A 23,257-nucleotide genomic window follows, 5' to 3' on the forward strand; every position below is an offset into this window, starting at 1 on the left:
ATAGGATGCTTGTAGACTCTCTTGGGAAGGTCTATTTACAAGGTCAGAAATTAAGTAGCTAATGTATTTATTTTATTTTTTATTTGCATTTCTTATATACCGGCATTCGCGATGGGAGTCGCATCATGCCGGTTTACAATTAACAGGGTGTGACAAAAGAAGAAATACTTAGAACATTAACATGTGATAGAAGAGGAAATAGCAGTTACAATAAAATAGCAGTTACAATAAAAAAAAATGTATAGCCTTGGCCATCCAAAAGGAAGGTGTACCTCAGTGTTTGCAGCACAGTGCAGGTGTACATCACCACATCTAGGCCTAATAAACTATAGTGGCCTGATGTTGTATATACTATATTCTTGTGGGGCAAGTCAGGCATAGGAAACGATCACACCCCCTTCATTCACATTGAGTAGTGTTGGCTTCCTAGCCAAGGTAAAGATATACATGTGTAACTGTGTACATATATACAGACACCAGGCATGCAGACATATATATGTTTGGGATGTTAATGTCTGGATGTCTGTTTTTCACTCTCTGCCACTCAGTGTGTGTGTGTTTAAAACTACTTGCTATCTGCCTCTATGGAAATGAGTATATGCTATTGGACTCCTTAGGGCACCTTCATAATAATCAAAATGGGCTCTTACAGGAAGTGATTGGCTTCATTCCCAAAATGCCTCAGGAACATGTGTGTATTTTGGGGCATATCATTAATACATGCCAGCTAATTGCAATGCAGCTAAATGGCTTCACATTGATGGAAATGACCTTTAGGCTATATCTTCATCTTGCATACAAGATGAAGATATAGCAAAGAACATATTCTCCCCCACACCAAGATTGCCAGGGAGTGACACAGACACCCAGACATACTTATAGTGCGACCCACACAATGACAGTAAGTGCCAGCAGCCACACCCTCAAACCATAGCATGCCACAAAGCCCACAAGCACAGTTACTAGCACAAAACACACATACAGTCTGGTGCAGAGATGTGCTGTTAACCCAAGACCCAAGTGGAGCAGGTCTTGAACCCTCATATTGTGACCGGATACTTAACTGCTGATGCAGCAAGCAGTTTCATCCTTACAAAAAGAAAACAGACTCTATTCTAAGTTTTTCTTAGTGCCCTAACATGTGAATTCTATGCTCATGAGGCCATTACATGTCACACTGTAACCCAGTGAACAGTGATAGATGCATGCACATCTGTTTACTGGGAGACTTTGAAAGTCTGGAAGCAAGGTGTGATTTACTTTGGCAGCACAGCTGTAATGCCACTGATAATCTCCCACTCAGTTGCCACTTTGCCTCATAAGTATGCAAGTATCTGCCTGGGTGGCACAGTGCCCAAGCTATGTAGTGGGAGTTGTCAAGATATGAGCAACTACATATGGGCAACTACAGCCAGATCTCAACTCAATTTCATACTCATCTGGCAAAGTGGCACTGGATATCTGAGCTCTTTTGCTACCAAAATTCTCAAGCCCCTCTTAGTTGAATAAATAAACAGGATCAGGCCAAGGAGGAATGTTAGGTAACAATGCATGAGACCATTTTCTAACCAACTACACATTAACATACCTGTAGTTTCCATCCTAAAGAGTGGAAGCACAGGATTGTTTGTGGCTAAAGCCAGTAAGTGCTCATTAGGTACACACACTGTGCATGCTCTGGTGTATGCATTGGTGTGGTAAGGAAGAAAACAAGCAGACTTACATCACTCCCAGACACTGATATAGACCAAGACTTACACGGCACATCATTTACCCAGACACCCACACACACACATATATTTGGGAATTGTTGTTTACAGACTCACTCCAGCATTTTGGTAACCTACAGAGGCTATAAATTGCTGTTCATGGCCTATTCATCAAACATCAATGATATCTGTGCCAAGCTTGTCCCTACCTACCAATGAGGTAGTCAGAGTCATAACTACTCACAGAAGATTGTCTACACTAGACAGCCTGACAGACATCTGTTGAAAGCATGTATGCTCACTGATTCTTCTTTGTAACAGACATGGGCACTTCCAGTCCTCAGATGCCAAAAACTGGCTGTATTTCAACTAAACAACAATGAAAGTGCAGAAGACGTCATGCCTTCCATATGATATCTCTGGGAGCAGTTTGGCTATGCACTTTTCTCTGTGGCAGTCTTTCAGAAAGGCTTGTAGGCTGCAATACCTTCTCTTGTCTTAATACTATACACAGATCTGATGATTGAGAGTCTCTCAGCACACCTGCCTTAATCTTGGTATCTACAAAGTAAAAAATGCACTAATGCATTAGGAGACACATCCTATAAGACTGCAAACTCTGCTATGTTGGCCACAAGTTGTCAGAACATGACCTTTTCTAACGCCTTTATGTCAGCCACATGGAAAAGCAAGCCTTAAACCTGAAAACACCTGAAAGGTTGCGCCTCTGCTTGGACGATGGAAATTCTGATAGGATGTCTCCCCTGGAGTCCTTAGCATATGTGTTTTAAAGGGTGGCCACATATAGGAAACTGATACTAGCAATCAGAACAATCAAACTACTCTGCAGATCTTCTATGTACCTACAAAAACAGGACAATATGAATAGTCCAGAGCTGGACAGGCAAAGGTCCTTGCTGGGCCCTGATATCTCCATATTTCCCAAAGGCTACCTGTTAAATGTCAGAGTAGGTATATAACTTCTATCATAGCTTTACCATTGTTTCAATGTTTTTTTGATGACACGTGGGCGCTGTTATTGTCATCACCAAAAAACTATGACCCATACATTTCAGAGGTTTCTATCTACACCATGTGAAGGCATGACACCATCCTATTCCCAATCTAACCTTCCGACAGTCAGATCAGCATCCTTCAATAGCCTCCTTTTGCAGCTAACATAACCAATATGACAGACCAGGGGCTAAGGCCCTCACCATCTGTACATGAGAGTTGACTGCTTATATAGATGTAGCAGGACCCAGCTGTGCATGGTCAGGCGCAATCCCTATGAAATATGCTAGCTTGTGAGATTTCCATGATATTGGACATGCTTCAAAAATGGCTCTGCTATGTGAGATATGTCAGCACTGCCTCAGAAACTGATGAGGCAGTGCTGCCACCTGTGTCTTTGCAAGCCCATCTGAGACTATGAATTTGTTGTACATGTGGATATATTCAGATGCATATGGATGTCAGCTATGGAATCTAGCTGTAACATGAGAGTCAGTGATTGATGGTTATAGATGTCAACTTTTAGCTTCAGGCAGTGACTTTAAGCAGCTGAGCTACTTGTGATTTATTGTACAAACAGAGCATTTGGCTACATGTCCTAGGCCCTGCTGGACTTCCATCAAACATATGCAACTATCTTGCCAACATGTGAGGCAAAGCCGAGACTAGCAAGAGGCGCTAGCTATGCCATGCTAAGCACACTGTTTTGGAAGTCCTACATGAATGCAATGGTGAGACGTGACTCTTTCTGACGGACATTCAATATGAAAACATTAGGACAGCAACTTCTTTTTGTTGTTAAGTTTATTTTGTATCAACTTTGTATACTATTGTCAATTGTAGCTAATGATCTCTTTTCATGATGTTTCACGATGTGGTTTCTGTTACACACAGAGAATCAGTGAGTAGAAGAAAGATACAGATGTGAGAAACCAGAACCACTCTTCTGGGCTTTGTTCCATGCAAAGGGAAGGAATAGATGATGACTAACAGGCAAAGTAGCATTATATAACATTTTGCTGAAGCTGGCTGCCAGTCCATGTAGTCTCCCTGGCTTCTGCAGCGGGTCATGGGGAATCCCCAGGTAGATCTCGAACAAGGTCAATTGGGATGCCATAGCGTAGGGCAAGATTATGAAATGCACAGCAGACAAGCACTATCTCTGGCTGCATCACTCACACCACCGTGATTTTGTTGTATCACTGCCAACCCACATTATGCTATAAGACACTAGAAGCTAAGCTATAGCTTGACATGAGCCATTAAAAGCTATTTCCAAACCCAAAGTCCATGCCACTTTTTATTGTAATACTATATGTACAATATAGCTGTTTGCTGTGCTATGTCAGATCTTCATGAAAGGAAAAATGCATCTGGAGTTCGTACACAATACCCAAGCAATCTCTACCACAGCTGCCACACATCATTGCAGAAAGACATCAACCTCGTGCTATGATTGTTCATGTCCCTGGGTGATCTGCAGTATGTCCTTCAGAGATAAACATTTGTCAGACATGACACAGTGACTAGGATTGGTCCAAATGCACATGCCCTAGCTTCAATTGAACCCATATACCCCTCTGATGGTCAAAACAAACTGTGGTTGACAGAGCAATAACAGGGCACACCTGACATAGGAGCCCCTGCACTGTAGACCCAAAAAGGTTTTGGTTGACAATTTACAATGCAACATTTCCAATTCAGAGGATTTCAACAACCCCTTGTTTAAAGTTGACAAGTTGAAAGTCTGTAGTGGCAACATAATCAGGCCACATAGAGAGAGAAACCTGGGTCAGCATAGAGAGAGAAACATTGACCCTGTCACTTACCTATTAGCCAGCTATCACCACACAGGCCATCTTCAAATTGATCAAACAGGCCAGACTGCCTAAGTAAAAAGGAATTGTGTACAGCTCCCGGGTACCTGGTGACTACATCAAGGACCTGCAGTCTAGAGTCACAGAGCACTTGCACATTGATGGAGTAACATAGAAACATAGAAATGATGGCAGAAGAAGACCAATAGGCCCATCCAGTCTGCCCAGCAAGCTTTCACATTTATTTTCTCATACTTATCTGTTACTTTGACCGCTGAGTTCAGGACCCTTATTGGTAGCTTTTTGATTCTAATTTCCTTCCACCCCCACCACTGATGCAGAGAGCAGTGTTGGAGCTGTATCAAAGTGAAGAATAAGGCTTAATGTTTGAGGGTAACCACTGTAGTATCGAGCAAGGTATCCCGATGTTTATATACTCATACTGCTCAGATCAATGCCTTGTTAGATGTTGGCTGGATATAAATCCTATTTGTTCGTTCCCCCCCTGCCGTTGAAGCAGTGAGCTGCGCTGGATATGATTTCCAAGTGAAGTAAGAGGCTTAATTTGTTAGGGGTAAGAACATAAGAACATAAGAAAATGCCATACTGGGTCAGACCAAGGGTCCATCAAGCCCAGCATCCTGTTTCCAACAGTGGCCAATCCAGGCCATAAGAACCTGGCAAGTACCCAAAAACTAAGTCTATTCCATGTAACCATTGCTAATGGCAGTGGCTATTCTCTAAGTGAACTTAATAGCAGGTAATGGACTTCTCCTCCAAGAACTTATCCAATCCTTTTTTAAACACAGCTATACTAACTGCACGAACCACATTCTCTGGCAACAAATTCCAGAGTTTAATTGTGTGTTGAGTAAAAAAGAACTTTATCCGATTAGTTTTAAATGTGCCCCATGCTAACTTCATGGAGTGCCCCCTAGTCTTTCTACTATCCGAAAGAGTAAATAACCGATTCACATCTACCCGTTCTAGATCTCTCATGATTTTAAACACCTCTATCATATCCCCCCTCAGTCGTCTCTTCTCCAAGCTGAAAAGTCCTAACCTCTTTAGTCTTTCCTCATAGGGGAGTTGTTCCATTCCCCTTATCATTTTGGTAGCCCTTCTCTGTACCTTCTCCATCGCAATTATATCTTTTTTGAGATGCGGCAACCAGAATTGTACACAGTATTCAAGGTGCGGTCTCACCATGGAGCGATACAGAGGCATTATGACATTTTCCGTTTTATTCATCATTCCTTTTCTAATAATTCCCAACATTCTGTTTGCTTTTTTGACTGCCGCAGCACACTGCACCGACGATTTCAATGTGTTATCCACTATGACACCTAGATCTCTTTCTTGGGTTGTGGCACCTAATATGGAACCCAACATTGTGTAATTATAGCATGGGTTATTTTTCCCTATATGCATCACCTTGCACTTATCCACATTAAATTTCATCTGCCATTTGGATGCCCAATTTTCCAGTCTCACAAGGTCTTCCTGCAATTTATCACAATCTGCTTGTGATTTAACTACTCTGAACAATTTTGTGTCATCTGCAAATTTGATTATCTCACTCATCGTATTTCTTTCCAGATCATTTATAAATATATTGAACAGTAAGGGTCCCAATACAGATCCCTGAGGCACTCCACTGTCCACTCCCTTCCACTGAGAAAATTGCCCATTTAATCCTACTCTCTGTTTCCTGTCTTTTAGCCAGTTTGCAATCCACGAAAGGACATCGCCACCTATCCCATGACTTTTTACTTTTCCTAGAAGCCTCTCATGAGGAACTTTGTCAAACGCCTTCTGAAAATCCAAGTATACTATATCTACCGGTTCACCTTTATCCACATGTTTATTAACTCCTTCAAAAAAGTGAAGCAGATTTGTGAGGCAAGACTTGCCCTGGGTAAAGCCATGCTGACTTTGTTCCATTAAACCATTTCTTTCTATATGTTCTCTGATTTTGATGTTTAGAACACTTTCCATTATTTTTCCTGGCACTGAAGTCAGGCTAACCGGTCTGTAGTTTCCCGGATCGCCCCTGGAGCCCTTTTTAAATATTGGGGTTACATTTGCTATCTTCCAGTCTTCAGGTACAATGGATGATTTTAATGATAAGTTACAAATTTTTACTAATAGGTCTGAAATTTCATTTTTTAGTTCCTTCAGAACTCTGGGGTGTATACCATCTGGTCCAGGTGATTTACTACTCTTCAGTTTGTCAATCAGGCCTACCACATCTTCTAGGTTCACCGTGATTTGATTCAGTCCATCTGAATCATTACCCATGAAAACCTTCTCCATTACGGGTACCTCCCCAACATCCTCTTCAGTAAACACCGAAGCAAAGAAATCATTTAATCTTTCCGCGATGGCCTTATCTTCTCTAAGTGCCCCTTTAACCCCATCTCTAAGTGCCACCACAAAAAGCAAGCTACTCCTACGCTTATTTGTTTACCCAGACTGTGCAATTCAGTCCTTGTTGGTTGTTGTAAATCCTCTTATCTTTATTCCCCCTGCCATTAAAGCAGAGATTTACGCTGGATATGCACTGAAAGTGAAGTATTAGGTTAATTGGTTTGGGGTAGTAACTGCCGCAACAAGCAAGATACTCCCACGCTTATTTGTTTACCCAGACTGTGCTACCTTGTTGGTTGCTGCCTGAATGCAAATCCTCTTTTCCACATTTCCTCTTGCCGTTGAAGCATAGAGTAATGTTGGAGTCTCATTAACCGTGTGAACATTTATTAAATAAGGGTATTAATCACTAGGTAGTAGCCATCATTCCCGCATGCCACCCCATACCTCTTTTCTTCATTCCCATTCTCCAGGCTTTATGGATCCACAGTGTTTATCCCATGCCCCTTTGAAATCTTTCACAGTTTTTGTCTTCACCACTTCCTCCAGAAGGGCATTCCAGGCATCCACCACCCTCTCCATGAAGAAATACTTCCTGACATTGGTTCTGAGTCTTCCTTCCTGGAGTTTTAAATCGTGACCCCTGGTTCTGCTGATTTTTTTCTGTATCATATCATACCTACTCCTTCTTTCCTCCAGGGTATACATATTTAGATTCTTCAACCTCTCCTCCTAAGTCATTCGATGAAGGCCATCCACCTTTTTGGTCGCCCATCTCTGGACCGCTTCCATCCTGTCTCTGTCCCTTCGGAGATACGGGCTCCAGAAATAAGCACAGTACTCCAGGTGAGGCCTCACCAAGGACCTGTACAAGGGGATAATTACTTCCCTTTTCTTACTCGATATTCCTCTCTCTATGCAGAACAGCATTCTTCTGACTTTAGCTATTGCCTTGTCACAATGTTTCGCTGACTTCAGATCGTTAGACACTATCACCCCAAGGTCTCTCTCCTGTTCCGTGCACATCAGCCCTTCACCCCCATAGAATACATTTATTTTGGATTTCCACACCCCATATGCATGACTCTGCACTTCTTGGCATTGAATCTCAGCTGCCATAACTTTGACCAGTCTTCGAGCTTCCTTAAATCTTGTCTCATTCTCTCCACTCCTTCCGGCGTGTCCACTCTGTTGCATATCTTAGTATCATCCGCAAATAGACAAGCCTTACCTTCTATCCCTTCCGCGATGTCGCTCACAAAGATATTGAACAGGACCGGTCCCAACACCGACCCTTGCGGTACTCCGCTCATCACCGTTCTCTCTTTAGAGTAAGCTCCATTTACCATCACACATTGTCTTCTGTCCTTCAACCAGTTTGCTAACCAGGCCACCACGTTTGGCACTCACATCCAAGCTTCTCGTTTTATTCAAAGCCTCCTGTGCGGGACCATATCAAAAGCTTTGCTAAAATCCAAGTAGATGACATCGAGCGCTCTTCCTCGATCCAATTCCTTAGTCACCCAATCAGATTTGTCTGACAGGACCTTCCCCTTGCTGCCTGTGGTCCATCAATTCTGCTGCTTGTAGATAGTTCACTATTCTTTCCTTCAGCAGCGACTCCAATACTTTTCCCACTACCGAGGTGAGGCTAACCGGCCTGTAGTTTCCAGCCTCCTCTCTGCTCCCACTCTTGTGAAGCGGGACCACAGTCGCTCTTCTCCAATCACTCGGCACCACTCCGGTTTCCAGGGATCCATTGAACAGGTCACACAGCGTAGCCGACAGCACATCTCTGAGCTCCCTCAGTATCCTGTGATGAACCTCATCAGGCCCCATGGCTTTGTCCACTTTCAGTTTCCCCAGCTCTTCCCATACATTCTCTACTGTAAATGGAGTTTCATCCATTCCACTCCCCTCCAGTTTCTTGTTAACTAGCGACGGTCCTTCTCTGGGGTCTTCTTTAGTGAACACAGAACTGAAGTATTCATTTAATATTTCTGCCATTTCTTTATCTGTCTCCACCCATTGATCTTTTTCACCTTTCAATTTCAGTATATCACTTTAGACTTTTCTCCTTTCACTGATGTATCTGAAAAATGTTTTGTCACCTCGCTTTACCTCTTTGGCAATCCTTTCTTCCGCTTGACTTTTCACTTTCTTGATTACTTTCTTCGTCTCCCTCAGTTCCATCAGATATTCTTCCTTGTGATCCTTCCTTTGGGATCCTTATATTTCTTAAACGCTGTTCTTTTTATCTTTTATATTATCAGCCACCTCCTTTGTGAACCAGATAGGTTTCATTCTTTTCTTTACTTTTCTAGCATATATATTAGTCGCTTCAGTAATTGCTCCTTTTAGTTTGGCCCACTGTTGTTCTACATCCCTTGTTTTCTCCCAGCCTTCTAGTTCTTCCTCCAGGTACTTTCCCATTTCAACAAAGTCCGTGTTTTTGAAACACAAAACCCTGTAGAAGAGCTTTCTTTTGTGGTAGATCTCCTCCCTGAGATGGGGTGAGATGATGGCTATGTGAGTGCAATCAATAGCTCCCAGGACAATTGGAATGTTTGCTATGGCACAAAAATCTCTAAGTCCAGCAATTCCTGCCTCTCATGAGGAAATATTATGTAAAGATTAATGCAGCTAAATACATCTTTTGGCCTGTCCCAGACAGAGGGAAAGATGTTTGCGACATACCCCTGACGATCCCTACTGTTTGGAATTAGCCAGATGCCATAAAATGCAGGGTGCACAATAATTTGGTGAGGTCTGTATAACATGGGACCTTTCTGTGACAGGATCCAGCTCCCCTCTGAGCTCTTGATATAATTCCATAACAGCCTGAGAGCTCAGGTGATATCTCAACCTCATGCAGGCCGATTCAGTAAACTGTGCGGGAGAGCCGGCGCTCAAAGGCGAGCGGCCACTCTCCCGGGCGCGATTCAGTATGCAAATGAGGACCCGCGCTAATAAGGAGGTGCTAGGGACACTAGCACGTCCCTAGCACCTCCTTATTGGCAGAAGCGGCAGCTGATAGTGGGTTTGACAGGCGACGCTTCAATTTTACCAGCATCGGCTGTCGAACCCGCTGACAATTCAGGTTCAGAACAAGGACGCTGGCAAAATTGAGTGTCCGTTTTCCAACCCGCGGGCAGATTTTAAATTTTTTTTAATTTTTGGGGCCTCAGACTTAATATCGCTATGATATTAAGTCAGAGGGTGTACAGAAAAGTTTTTTTTCTGCTTTTCTGTACACTTGCCTGGTGCCGGCCGAAATTTTGAGAGTAAAATGCTTGGCTGCACATTTTACTTTCTGTATTGAGCGTGACTAACTAATAGGCTCATCAACATGCATCTGCATGTGATGCGTGCTATTAGTTTTGGGGGAGGGGGGTTGGTCTCGCGTTTTCCACGCGGGGGCTAATGGTGCACTCGGCCTGAGCGCACCATACTGAATTGGCCTGATGGTCCTCTGACATCCCTAGTAATGTGATGAGTGTGTGAAAGATGTGCTCCCTGTATCACCTGTGTGCCCTTCTTCATGTCAAGCCCTTCTGTGGGCCATCATGCTCCACTGGCGGGGCTTGCAGATCTGGCTCCGGTGCAGTTACTTCCCGAGGAGGCGTTTGAACCTCCCTTCCCTGTTGTTGAGCAACCTGAAGCAGCCAGTGTCCCACTACTAGTAGACTTCCACCTAACATTCTGGCTTAGGAAGACAAAGCAGGTAACAAAGGGGGTTTTTATTGGATCACTAGGGCTGTGTAAGTATGTCAAAGAGAAATCCTCATTTTATCGTGTGCAATAATTGCCGCTATCCCACGATAACAGCTGCTATGGTACGCTAAAAATGTTTTTTGCCACCCTACCGTACAAAAAAAAAAATGTTGAGATTACCTACCTGATAATCTCCTTTTCCTTAGTGTAGACAGATGGACTCAGAACAAATGGGTATAGTGTGCTCGTGCTAGCAGTTGGAGACGGATCTGACATCAGCACGGGTACATATACCCCCACAGGAAGCGAAGCAACTCAGTAATCTTCCTTGCAAAAGCTGTTATGGATGTGTGTGTACTGACGCTCAATGAATTAGTGAAACAGGATTCCCCTGACCGATTGATAGTAGCTGGAGACCACCAGCATTCCCAACCGGAAGGCATCGACACCTGGCAAAGGGGACGCTCTTATGTAAGCAAAATGACATGGCTTACCTTGAATCGGTGAAACCCATGTATACCGGCAGCCGGGCGGGATGCTGAGTCCATCTGTCTACACTAAGGAAAAGGAGATCATCAGGTAAGTAATCTCAACATTTCCTAGCGTGTAGCCAGATGGACTCAGAACAAATGGGATGTACAAAAGCTTTACTCCCAGCCTGGGCGGGAGGCTGCCTGAGGACCGCGTAGGACCGCCCTCGCAAATGCTGTGTCCTCCCTGGCCTGGACATCCAGACAGAAGAACCTGGAGAAGGTATGGAGGGAGGACCATGTCGCCGCTTTACATATTTCTGCAGGCGACAGCATCCTAGATTCTGCCCAAGATGCTGCTTGGGCTCTGGTAGAATGAGCCTTGATTTGTAGAGGCCATGACTTTCCGGCCTCTACGTAAGCCGCTCTGATAACTTCTTTAATCCAGCGGGCGATGGTGGGCCGAGAGGCCGCTTCTCCTTGTTTCTTCCCGCTGTGCAGGACGAACAGATGGTCCGTCTTTCGTACGTCTTCTGTCATTTCCAGATATCTGGGCAGCAATCTGCCGATGTCGAGATGGCGTAGTAAACGCCCTTCTTCTGATTTCTTCAAACCCGCCGTGGTAGGCAAGGATATGGTTTGGTTGAGGTGAAATTGTGAGACTACTTTAGGTAGAAAGGAGGGAACCGTGCGAAGATAGATAGCCTCAGGAGTGATTCGCAGAAAGGGATCACGGCAGGACAGCGCTTGAAGCTCTGAGATGCGGCGTGCTGAACACACCGCCAACAAGAACACCATCTTCAAAGTTAGAGAACGGAGAGACAGGCCCCGAAGGGGTCTGAAGGTGGATCCCGCGAGGAAATCCAAAACTAGGTTGAGGTTCCACAGGGGCACTGGCCACTTCAGTGGCAGACGAATGTGCTTGACTCCTTTCAGGAAGCGAGAAACATCTGGGTGCGTGGCAATGGTCCTGCCATCCCTCCTGGGACCGTAGCAAGACAGCGCAGCCACCTGAACCTTGATGGAGCTTAGGGAGAGACCCTTCTGAAGCCCATCCTGCAGGAAATCCAGAACAATAGGGATAGTAGTCGCATGTGGATTGGTGCCATGAGTGTCGCATCAGGCTTCAAATACTCTCCAGATCCTTATGTAGGTGAGGGATGTGGAAAACTTGCGCGCTCGGAGGAGTGTATCTATCACCGGCTCTGAGTAACCTCTTTTCTTCAGCCTAGCCCTCTCAATGGCCAGACCGTAAGAGAGAATTGAGCCGGATCCTCGTGGAGGATGGGACCTTGACATAGCAGGTCCCTGAGAGGAGGCAGTGGAAGGGGCTCCCCTGCCAGTAGTCTTCTCATGTCCGCGTACCAGGGTCTTCTTGGCCAATCTGGCGCCACTAGAAGAACAAGGCCCCGGTGCTTCTGAATCTTGTGGATAAGGGTGCCCAGCAGGGGCCACGGAGGGAAAGCGTATAGCAGGGTCCCTGGAGGCCATGGCTGAACCAGGGCGTCGATCCCGTGAGAGAATGGATCTCGCTTGTGCCTGAAGTATCTGGGTACTTGAGCATTGGACCTGTCCGCTAGTAAGTCCATGTCTGGAATCCCCCAGTGATCCACGATCATCTGGAAGGCTGTGGGCGACAGCTGCCATTCTCCCGGATTTAGGCTTTCTCTGCTGAGGAAGTCTGCCGTGGTGTTGTCCTTCCCGGCAATGTGGACGGCGGAGATGTCCTGAAGATTCGCCTCTGCCCAAGCCATCAGCGGGGCTATCTCTAGGGACACCTGTCGGCTTCTGGTTCCGCCCTGACGGTTGATGTATGCCACCGTGGTGGCGTTGTCGGACATCACTCTGACTGCTCTGTTCCTCAGTCTGTGAGCAAATCGTAGGCATGCCAATCAGACTGCCCGGGCCTCTAGACAGTTCATGTTCCACCCTGACTCTTCTCTGTTCCACCGCCCTTGTGCGGTGAGTTCTTCGCAGTGTGCTCCCCATCCGCTCAGGCTGGCATCTGTGGTGAGCAGAATCCACGTGGGGGAGGACATCTTCGACCCCCTGCTCGTGTGGTCGGACTGCAACCACCACTGTAACTGGGTCCGCACTCTGGCTGGCAGAGGTAGATGCACGGAATAATTCCGGAAGCGGGGGCTCCAGCGAGAGAGCAGGGAGTGCTGTAGAGGTCTCATATGGGCCCTAGCCCAGGGTACTACTTCCAGGGTGGATGCCATGAGGCCGAGAACCTGCAGATAATCCCAAGCTATGAGCCGGCTGGCTCCCATCAAGGACCGGAGACGCGTCTGAAGTTTTAACCTTCTCTTGGTAGTGAGACTGACTTTGTCTGCCTGGGTGTTGAACTGGACTCCCAGGTATTCCAGTGATTGGGAAGGCTGTAGGCAACTCTTGTTGAGGTTGACTACCCATCCCAGGCTTTCCAGAAGGGCGATCACCCTGTCGGTTGCCCGATGGCTCTCCTCTTGTGATTTCGCCCTGATCAGCCAATCATCTAGGTAGGGATGGACAAGGTTGCCTTCCCGTCTGAGCGCCGCTGCTACCACTACGACCACCTTGGTGAAGGTCCGCGGCGCAGTGGCTAACCCGAAGGGCAGAGCCCGGAATTGGAAGTGGTGTCCCAGAACCTTGAAGCGTAGGTAGCGCTGATGATCCGGATGGATCGGGATATGCAGGTAGGCTTCTGACAAGTCTAAGGCCATGAGGAATTCTCCTGGCTGTACTGCGGTCTTGACTGAGCGCAGAGTTTCCATGCGAAACCTCGGGACCCTTAAGTAGCGATTGACTGACTTGAGGTCCAGTACGGGCCGGAAAGTGCCCTCTTTCTTGGGTACCATGAAATAAATGGAATAGTGCCCAGAATCCATTTCCCATGCAGGTACTGGGATTATGGCTTTCAAGGACAGGAGCCTCGTCAGGGTAGCTTCCAATGCCGCCTTCTTGTGTATTGGACACGAATATTCCACAAACCTGTCCGGAGGGAGGTGATGGAAGTCCAGATAATACCCCTCTCGGATGATGGCGAGGACCCACTGATTCGAGGTAATCTCAACCCATCTGGGGTAGAAGAGGGTTAACCTGCCCCCTATGGCTCCGTCCCCCGGATGGATCGGCTGATTCTCATTGGGAGGCGGGGCTGGGCCGTGAACCCGAGCTGGCTCCCCTCTTATGCTGCTTGGTCCGAAAGGCCTGGTTCCTGGCCTGAGGACGAGGTGCCTGGTAGCGACTCCTATAGGGAGTGAAGCGTTGGGAGCTTCTACCTCTGGAGGGCCTCGGAAAGGCGCGCTGGTTCCTTTTGAACCTATCTTCCGGCAGTCGAGGTACTGGAGAGGCGCCCCATGTGCTGGCCAGTTTATCAAGGGCGCTGTCGAACAGGAAAGAACCCCTAAAGGGCATTCTGGTGAGGCGTGTCTTCGAAGGAGCATGGGCTGACCAGTTCCGTATCCAGAGCTGCCTCCTGGCAGCTACAGAGGATGAGACCCCCTTTGCTGTCGTACGGACTAAGTCAGATGCGGCATCCGTGAGGAACGAGAGAGCTGACTCCATGTCAGCTGCCGGAGCATTGTTCCTGACCTGTGACAAACAGGAACGCGTCACCACTGTGCAGCAGGTTGCGATTTGCAAAGATAGAGCTGCCACCTCAAAGGTCTGTTTCAGGATGGCGTCCAGTCGCCGGTCGTGAGGCTCCTTGAGGGCCACCCCCCTTCAACTGGAATGGTAGTGCGCTTGACCACAGCGCTAACCAAGGCGTCCACCTGAGGGCACGCCAGCATCTCCTTGATTGCCGGTTCCTGGGGGTATATGCCCGTCAGGGCCCGACCCCCTTTGAAGGAGGCCGCTGGTGCAGCCCATTCCAAATCTATCAGTTGCTGTGCTGCTTGTAGGAAGGGAAAATGGCGGGCTGTAGGATGAAGACCTTCCAGCAGAGGGTTCTGCGTAGAGGGCACCGTAGTGCTGGGACCTGTAATAGCCAACTCCGCCAGGCACTGAGATACCAGATCGTAGAGATCTTCCTTGGGAAAGAACCGCCTCATGGTTCGATATGGCTCAATCCCCGAGGGAAGTTCCCCTTCCTCGGGGGGTTCAGACTTGTCCTCCGAGACATCAGGGTCCGCCTGAACCGGACTGCCCGGAGGCGGGTGCCCACGATAAGGGCGCGAAGGTCCAGGGGCAGGATTAGCTGGAGCAGCAGCAGGGCCTGGGCGGGAAGCTGATTGCATCTGTACAAAGGCATGGATCCCCTTAAAGAGATCCACCCAGGGAATGGAAGCGGTCTCTAGTCGTCGGGGTACCAGGTCCCCCGGAACCCCAGGTTGGTCGAGACTGCCCGCTAGATCCGGGGTGGCCCCTGGGGAACTGTCAGCAAACCTCGGTTGAGACTGGTCCTGGCCCGAGGCCCCCCCTGCCTCCTCACATTGGGCACAAAGGGAGTCTGGCTCCTCGCTGTGCGTGGCTCTAAGCTGGCATGCTGAGCAGAGGCCGAGAGCTTTTACGCCTGAATCAGGAGGTGCCGCCGCAAGAGACGCTGGGACGTCCGAATGTTCCATTGCGGCTTGCGAATCGCTGAAGAATATGCGCTTAATACAATATGCGCTCAATAATATGCGGCAGCAATATACGCTCAAAACAATATGCGCTCAATAATATGCGGCAGCAATATGCGCTCAATACCATATGCACTCAATAATATGCGGCAGCAATATGCGCTTAATACAACAGGTGCTCAATAACATGCGGCAGCAATATGCGCTGAATACAACAGGCGCTCAATAATATGCGGCAGCAATAAGCAAAATTGCTTACCTTGTAATAGGTGTTATCCCAGGACAGCAGGATGTAGTCCTCACATATGGGTGACGTCATTCACGGAGCCCTAATGCGGGAAAACTTCTGGCAAAGTTTCTAGAAGCTTTTAACTGGCAGCCTGGGGCTACTGAGCATGCCCGGCATGCCATGATATTCCCTGCCACAGGGGTCTCACTTCAGTCTGGTATGTAGCAATAAGCGTTAGCAAAGTAAAATAATAAAAGTCTGAGGCCCAACTCCGCGGGGTGGCGGGTGGGTTCTGTGAGGACTACTTCCTGCTGTCCTGGGATAACACCTATTACAAGGTAAGCAATTTTGCTTTATCCCAGGACAAGCAGGATGCTAGTCCTCACATATGGGTGATTAGCAAGCTAGAGGCTGAGTCATTGTCCATGCAGGTAGCAGTGATGCATTTTTGAGGAAATGATGCAGCCGAATATCACAGTAAGTTGGTTGTAGAAGGAGTTGGGATTAAACTGGAAACAAGTTCCTTAAGACAGATTGTCCATAGGCTGAATCTTGTTGTCCTTCCTTGTCCAAACACTAATGAGCTGCAAAGGTGTGAAGAGAACTCCATGTTGCTGCTTTACAGATGTCAATGATTGGCACTGAACGAAAATGTGCTACTGAAGTTGACATTGCTCTTACTGAATGCGCCTTTACTCGCCCTTGGAGAGGAAGGCCTGCTTTTTCATAGCAAAACTGTATGCAATCTGCTAACCAATTGGATAGAGTATGCTTTCCCACTGCTTTACCTGTCTTATTTGGATCATAAGATATAAAAAGCTGATTGGATTTTCTGAGGGACGTAGTGCGGTTCAGATAAAAAGATAACGCACGTTTGCAGTCCAAAGTGTGCAAAGCTCTTTCCCCCTGGTGAGAATGAGGTCTTGGAAAGAATGTGGGTAGAACTATGGATTGATTTAAATGGAACTCTGTAACTACCTTAGGAAGGAATTTTGGGTGTGTTCGGAGAACCACTCTGTCATGGAGAAACTTTGTATAAGGTTCATACGTGACAAGTGCTTGTAACGCACTAACCCTTCTAGCTGATGTGATGGCTATAAGAAAGATAGTCTTCCATGTGAGGAACTTAAAATCACAGCAATGTATGGGTTCAAAGGGAGAACGCATCAATGCTGTTAAAACCAGATTCAGGTCCCATTGTGTGACTGGAGGCCGAATTGGTGGTTTAAGGTGAGTTAGACCTCTCATGAACCTACTGACGATAGGTTGTGTGGATATAGGTGCATCTCCTATCTTGTTATGATAAGCTGAGATTGCGCTCAAGTGTACTCTGATTGATGATGTCTGAAGACCAGAGTCTGATAGATGGTACAAATAGTCTAGAAGAGAAGTCGTGGGGCAAGTGAAGGGATCAATATTGTTTTGCTTGCACCACAAAGTGAACCGTTTCCATTTGAAAGAATAATTCTTTCTTGTGGAAGGTTTGCATGAAGCTATAAGCACTTGAGAAACATTAGTTGAAAGATTGAGTGGTTGTAGGATCAAGCTTTCAACATCCATGCAGTCAGGGATAGGGATTGAAGGTTGGGATGGCGCAGCCGACCCTGATCCTGAGTTATGAGATTGGGAGCTACTCCCAGGCGTATTGGATCCCTGACTGAAAGGTCTAGCAGTGTGGGAAACCATATTTGTCGAGGCCAATATGGGGCTATGAGTATCATGGACCCCTTGTCCTGTTGTAGCTTCACCACCGTCTTGGTGATAAGCGGTATTGGAGGATATGCATATAGTAGGCCTGAGTTCCAAGGGCGAGCAAAAGTGTCCTTGGCTGGCTGGTCCTTCTGTTTGTGAAGAGAACAGAAGTTGTCTACTTTGTGATTGAGATGCGACGCAAAGAGGTCTGTTGTTGGTTGTCCCCAACGTTGGAATATCTTGGTCGCTATCAAGGGATTCAGAGACCACTCGTGTGGTTGGAACTGGCGACTGAGTCGGTCTGCTAGTGTATTTTGAATTCCTGCTAGATAAGTAGCCTGTAGGAACATTGAGTGACTCAAGGCCCAGTCCCAAATCTGTGCAGCTTCTTGACAAAGGAGATACGAGCCCATACCTCCCTGTTTGTTGATGTACCACAAGGCTACCGTATTGTCTGTTCGGATCAGCACAGTTTTGTGTGAAAGGCAGTCCTTGAACGCATGCAGCGCATAACGTATAGCTCGAAGTTCCAGAAAATTGATTTGATATGTGGCTTTGAGTTTTGTCCAAGTTCCTTGAGTTTGAAGAGAGTTTATGTGAGCTCCCCATCCCAAGGTGGATGCATCTGTAGTTAATGTTATCTGAGGGGCCGGTTTTTGGAAGGGTAGGCCCTTGCGTAAATTGTCCTTGATTGTCCACCATTGTAGTGATGAGCGTAGTTGGTGGGTTACTTGGATTTGATAAAGTAGTGATTGAATGGCTTGGATCCATTGTGATCGAAGAGTCCATTGGGTTAGTCTCATGGCAAGTCTCGCCATAGGAGTGACGTGGACCGTTGAAGCCGTGTGGGCTAGTAAAATTAGAAATTGATGAGCTGTCGCTTGTTGTTTATTGGAAATTGAATACGCCAACCGGGACAGTGTGACTGCACGATCTTCTGGAAGAAAAGCCTATGCAAGCTTTGTGTTTAATTCTGCTCCTATGAATTGGAGTAGATAAGAAGGGTTCAAGTGGGATTTTTGATAATTGATGAGGAATCCCAGCTGGTGAAGTAATTTTATCGTGTAATGCAGAGAATTTACTGCCTCTTGTTGTGATTGACTTTTGATTAGCCAATCGTCGAGATAAGGAAAAACATGAACACCTTGTTTGTGCAAATGTCCCGCTATCACTGTCAGGCATTTGGTGAATACTCTGGGAGCTGAAGCCAGGCCGAATGGTAACACTCGGTATTGGAAATGCTGATGTCCTACTATGAATCGCAGATACTTGTGATGAGGCGGGAATATAGGAATGTGTGTGTAAGCATCTTGAAGATCCAGAGAACAAAGCCAATCTCCCTTTTGTATTAGTGGAAGCATGGTGCCTAGCGAAACCATCCTGAATTTTTCTTTTCTTAAGAACTTGTTGAGATTTCTGAGATCTAGAATGGGACGTAGGCCTCCGGTTTTCTTTGGAATGAGGAAATACCGGGAATAGAATCCTCTGCCTTTCTGAGCATGTGGTACATGTTCTACAGCTTTTGCTTTCAGAAGAGCAGATAATTCTGTTTGTAACTGAGATATGTGATTGATATGGGAGTTTTGTGGAGGAAACTCCTGAGGGAGAGATAAGAAGCCTAGGCGGTAGCCTTGATGAATTATGGACAGGACCCAGTGATCGGTTGTTATTGTTGTCCATTCTTTGTAGAAATGGGAAATTCTCCCTCCAATTGGTAAGGTGGGATATGGGTTGGGAAATTGGCTTTGTGCTCTGAAATTTATTTCAAAAGCCCGAGGTAGAACCTGTTTGAGGAGGTGGTTGTGGCCTTGCAGACCGTTGTTGTCTCTGTTGCGGTCGTTGTTGAGACCTTGGAGGTCTTGACCTAGAGGCCGGAGGATAGTATCTTTTTGGTCGATAGAAGGGACGTTTAGCCTCTCTACATGGTGGTCTGTGAGTTATGTGAGTTGCAGGGTCATGAGGCAACGTTGAGAGTTGTTTCAATGTTTCCGAATGCTCTCGGAGCTGGGCGACTGCATCCTGCACTTTGGTGCCAAACAAATTATCTCCCTGACAGGGAAGGTCTACTAATTTGTCCTGGACTTCAGGGCGTAAATCTGAAGCCTTTAGCCAGGCCCACCTTCTTGCACTGATGCCGGATGCTGCTGTTCGAGATGAGGTTTCGAAAGCATCATAGGCTGCCCTTACCTCATGCTTTCCTGCATCCAAGCCTTTTTGGATAATCTGTTGTGCTGCCTCCTGTTGTTGCTGAGGCAGAGAGGGTAGAAACTCTTCAATTTGTTTCCAGAGATTCCTCTGGTGCTGCGTCATGTAGAGCTGATATGCAGCAATTTTTGAGTTTAGCATGGCTCCCTGGTAGATTTTTCTTCCCATTAAATCTAAAAATCTACTGTCCTTTCCTGGAGGGATTGAGGCATGAGTCCTGGATCTGCGGGATTTTTTCTGGGCAGATTCCACAACCAGGGAATTGTGAGGAAGTTGAGGTTTCTCAAATCCTGGGGCTGCTTGAACGAGATAAGTAGAGTCTACTCTCCTGTTTACAGCAGGAGTTGTGCATGGATGTTCCCATATCCTCTGCTGAAGCTGTAATAGCACTTCGTGCACTGGAATGGCTAGATTGTGCTTAGGAGGATCTACAAACTGTAAAATTTCAAGCGTCTGCTGCCTCTCATCCTTTTCAGCCTGGAGTTGGAAGGGTATGGACTCAGACATTTCTTGTATAAAAGAGGAAAATGAAAGGTCCTCTGGAGGTGACTGCTTTTTGGCTTGAGGTGGAGAAGCCTCAGACAAGAAATCTTCTGAGGAATGCTCAGATTCCGTGTCTGACCAAGTATCAGAAGTAGGAAGGTGATACTGAGGAGGTTCCGGCCTCTGAGGTGGAGGTACCCCTGAAGGTCCTTGTAAGGGATCTTGAGGATCCGGTGATTGCTCTCTGTCCTCCTCTTCTTGTCCAGGTGCAATGGGCAATGAAGCTAGGAGGTCTTGATACCTCTTAGTGAGGATGCTATGTAATTGTGCTTCAGAAGTGGAATTGTCTGGAGTTGTATGTGAAGAGTGTCTAAATTTCCCCGATGACTTTTGAGTGGAAGATGTTTTTCTTGATACAGGTGATTTAGACGGTGCCATTGTGTAGAGAGGCACCGATTGTGACATAGGTGGCATCGATGAAGTATGGAAGGTGAACATCGATATTGGAATCATCGATGAAATAGGTCTGGCAGGCATCGAAGGCATCGTAAATTGTAAAGGAACCGATGGCATCGATGGTGCGTGTAATGAAAATGGAACCGTCATCGAAGAAGTCATCAGCGGAATCGATGAAGTCATCGCTGGCATCGGCGTATTTGCCGGCATCGACTGAGGTGTTGGCATCATCGGCAGAGTCGCCGGCAATGGCTGTGAAGCCGGTATCGAAGGCAGAGACATCGACGATTCCGGCGGCATCGACAGGGTTGTCGGCATCGGCAATGACGCCGGAATTTGATGCTGCAAGGCATCAGTGACTATCTGTTTAATTAAAGCAGTCAAGTCAGTAATCGGAGTTGATACTTGCTGCGATGTCGACGGTATTGATTCCGGAACCGATGGCACCGAAGTAGAGGAAATTCTTTGCTTCTTAGGGATCGGTTCCTCCGGCGGCGTAAGTGGTGGAATCGATCGATGCCGTCGGTGTTTGTGCTTTGAACGTGGCTCAGATACCGACCTTGTCGATGATGTGGAGGGTGTTGGAGAGGAGGCATCCCCCGAACCCTCCGGAAGTCTTTTCTTGATCAGTATCTTCTTTGTTAGGCCTACAGGCGAAGATTTTGTGGACGTCGTCGGTGAAGGCCCTGATTGAATTTGGAAAATTTGTGCCATTTTTTCTTGGCGGAGTTTTCTGCCTTTTACCATCATTTACTGGCATTTTGAACAGGCAGCGATGTCATGCTCTCCGCCGAGGCACCAAACGCATTCGGTATGCGGGTCCATTATGGACATTGTTCGATTGCAGGCCGGGCACTTTTTGAAGCCTGAAGTTTTTTCAGTCGACATCCGTCGATGGAAAGTAGGTATTTTCTTTAGCGAAAAATAACGTATTTGTCACCGGCCGGTGACAAAGCGAATGAGACCCGTAATGGGGAAACTTGACATGAAATTTTTGTCAAGTTGTGAGGAAAACCTCACAGGGCTCCTGTGAACCGCGATGTCGTTAGCAGCGCGGAAAAAAGAAGACTGAAGTGAGACCCCTGTGGCAGGGAATATCATGGCATGCCGGGCATGCTCAGTAGCCCCAGGCTGCCAGTTAAAAGCTTCTAGAAACTTTGCCAGAAGTTTTCCCGCATTAGGGCTCCGTGAATGACGTCACCCATATGTGAGGACTAGCATCCTGCTTGTCCTGGGATAATGCGCTGAATACAACAGGCGCTCAATAACATGCGGCAGCAATATGCGCTTAATACAACAGGCGCTCAATAACATGCGGCAGCAATATGCGCTGAATACAACAGGCGCTCAATAATATGCGGCAGCAATATGCGCTTAATACAACAGGCGCTCAATAATATGCGGTCAGCAATACACGCTCAATGATATACAATATGCGCACAATAATATGCGGCAGCAATATACGCTCAAGCCAATATGCGCTCAATAATATGCGGTCAGCAATATACGCTCAATGATATCCAATATGCGCTCAATAATATGCGGTTAGCAATATACGCTCAATGACGTACAATATGCGCTCAACAGTATGTGATATACAGGCGCCTATCATGGGCGCTCAATACCTGAACAAGGCCGACAAAATGGCGACCTCCACGGCGTGCCACATACAGGCAACGCCACCGATCCTCGTACCTCGGAGACCAAAAGAAAGTGATGTACGCCTTACCTGATCCTCGGCGCTTCCCGGTTGGAACCTGGGCGGTCTCCGGCTGCGGGGGGAGAAGGGAAATACCTTCACCGCCGCGCTTGAGGAAATGCACCCGCTGCCTCTAAGCCGCCGAACTCGTCTCGCTCGGGGCTAAGTCCACGCCGGGACCGAGGCACCTCTCAGCCCGACCCGAGCCCTTCATGCTCGGGGGCTAGATCCTTGTCGCGATTCGGCCACCAGACCGAGGCCTAGACCTCCGAGGGATCGCGGAAATCACCCCGGGAAACTCAACTGGGGGAGGGACTCAAGGGGATCACCGCAGGAGTGCGGGACTCGATGTTCCTGTAGAAATTTAGTGAGTAGAATATAGAAGTAGAAAATAGAAAGTAAAGTAGTATTGGAAAACACGCTCAGTGAGCGTGCAAGCACTCCAAACTGCTTTGGAGACATAAATTACTGAGTTGCTTCGCTTCCTGTGGGGGTATATGTACCCGTGCTGACGTCAGATCCGTCTCCAACTGCTAGCACGAGCACACTATACCCATTTGTTCTGAGTCCATCTGGCTACACGCTAGGAAAGTGTTATTTTCCATGTTAAATCCGGTATCAGTATGCGATATGCGGTAGGAATCCTTCAATTGCATAATTATCTTCATTTTGCCTGCTCAATATCATATTTAACTACTAATGTACGTTGCAATAGGCAATGCTTTATCACATGATGGACCCGGTTTAGCACGCAATGATGCCCTAACACAGTTTGATAAATGACCCGGTTAGCCAGATATGTTTATCTGGTTAACTTTAGGACTGCTCTGTGGTAGTCAGTCATCTGGCTAC

The 23,257-nt window shown here is 46.9% G+C and overlaps 1 protein-coding gene across 1 annotated transcript in view; it reads right to left on the bottom strand.

Moving 5' to 3' along the window:
* Nucleotides 1-23,257, bottom strand: part of WRN (WRN RecQ like helicase) — a 983,741-nt gene that overhangs the window by 202,606 nt on the left and 757,878 nt on the right. The gene's annotated exons all lie outside the window — the stretch shown is intronic.

The sequence above is a fragment of the Rhinatrema bivittatum genome, chromosome 1 (assembly GCF_901001135.1).
Source record: "Rhinatrema bivittatum chromosome 1, aRhiBiv1.1, whole genome shotgun sequence".
Classification (NCBI taxonomy): Eukaryota; Metazoa; Chordata; class Amphibia; order Gymnophiona; family Rhinatrematidae; genus Rhinatrema; species Rhinatrema bivittatum.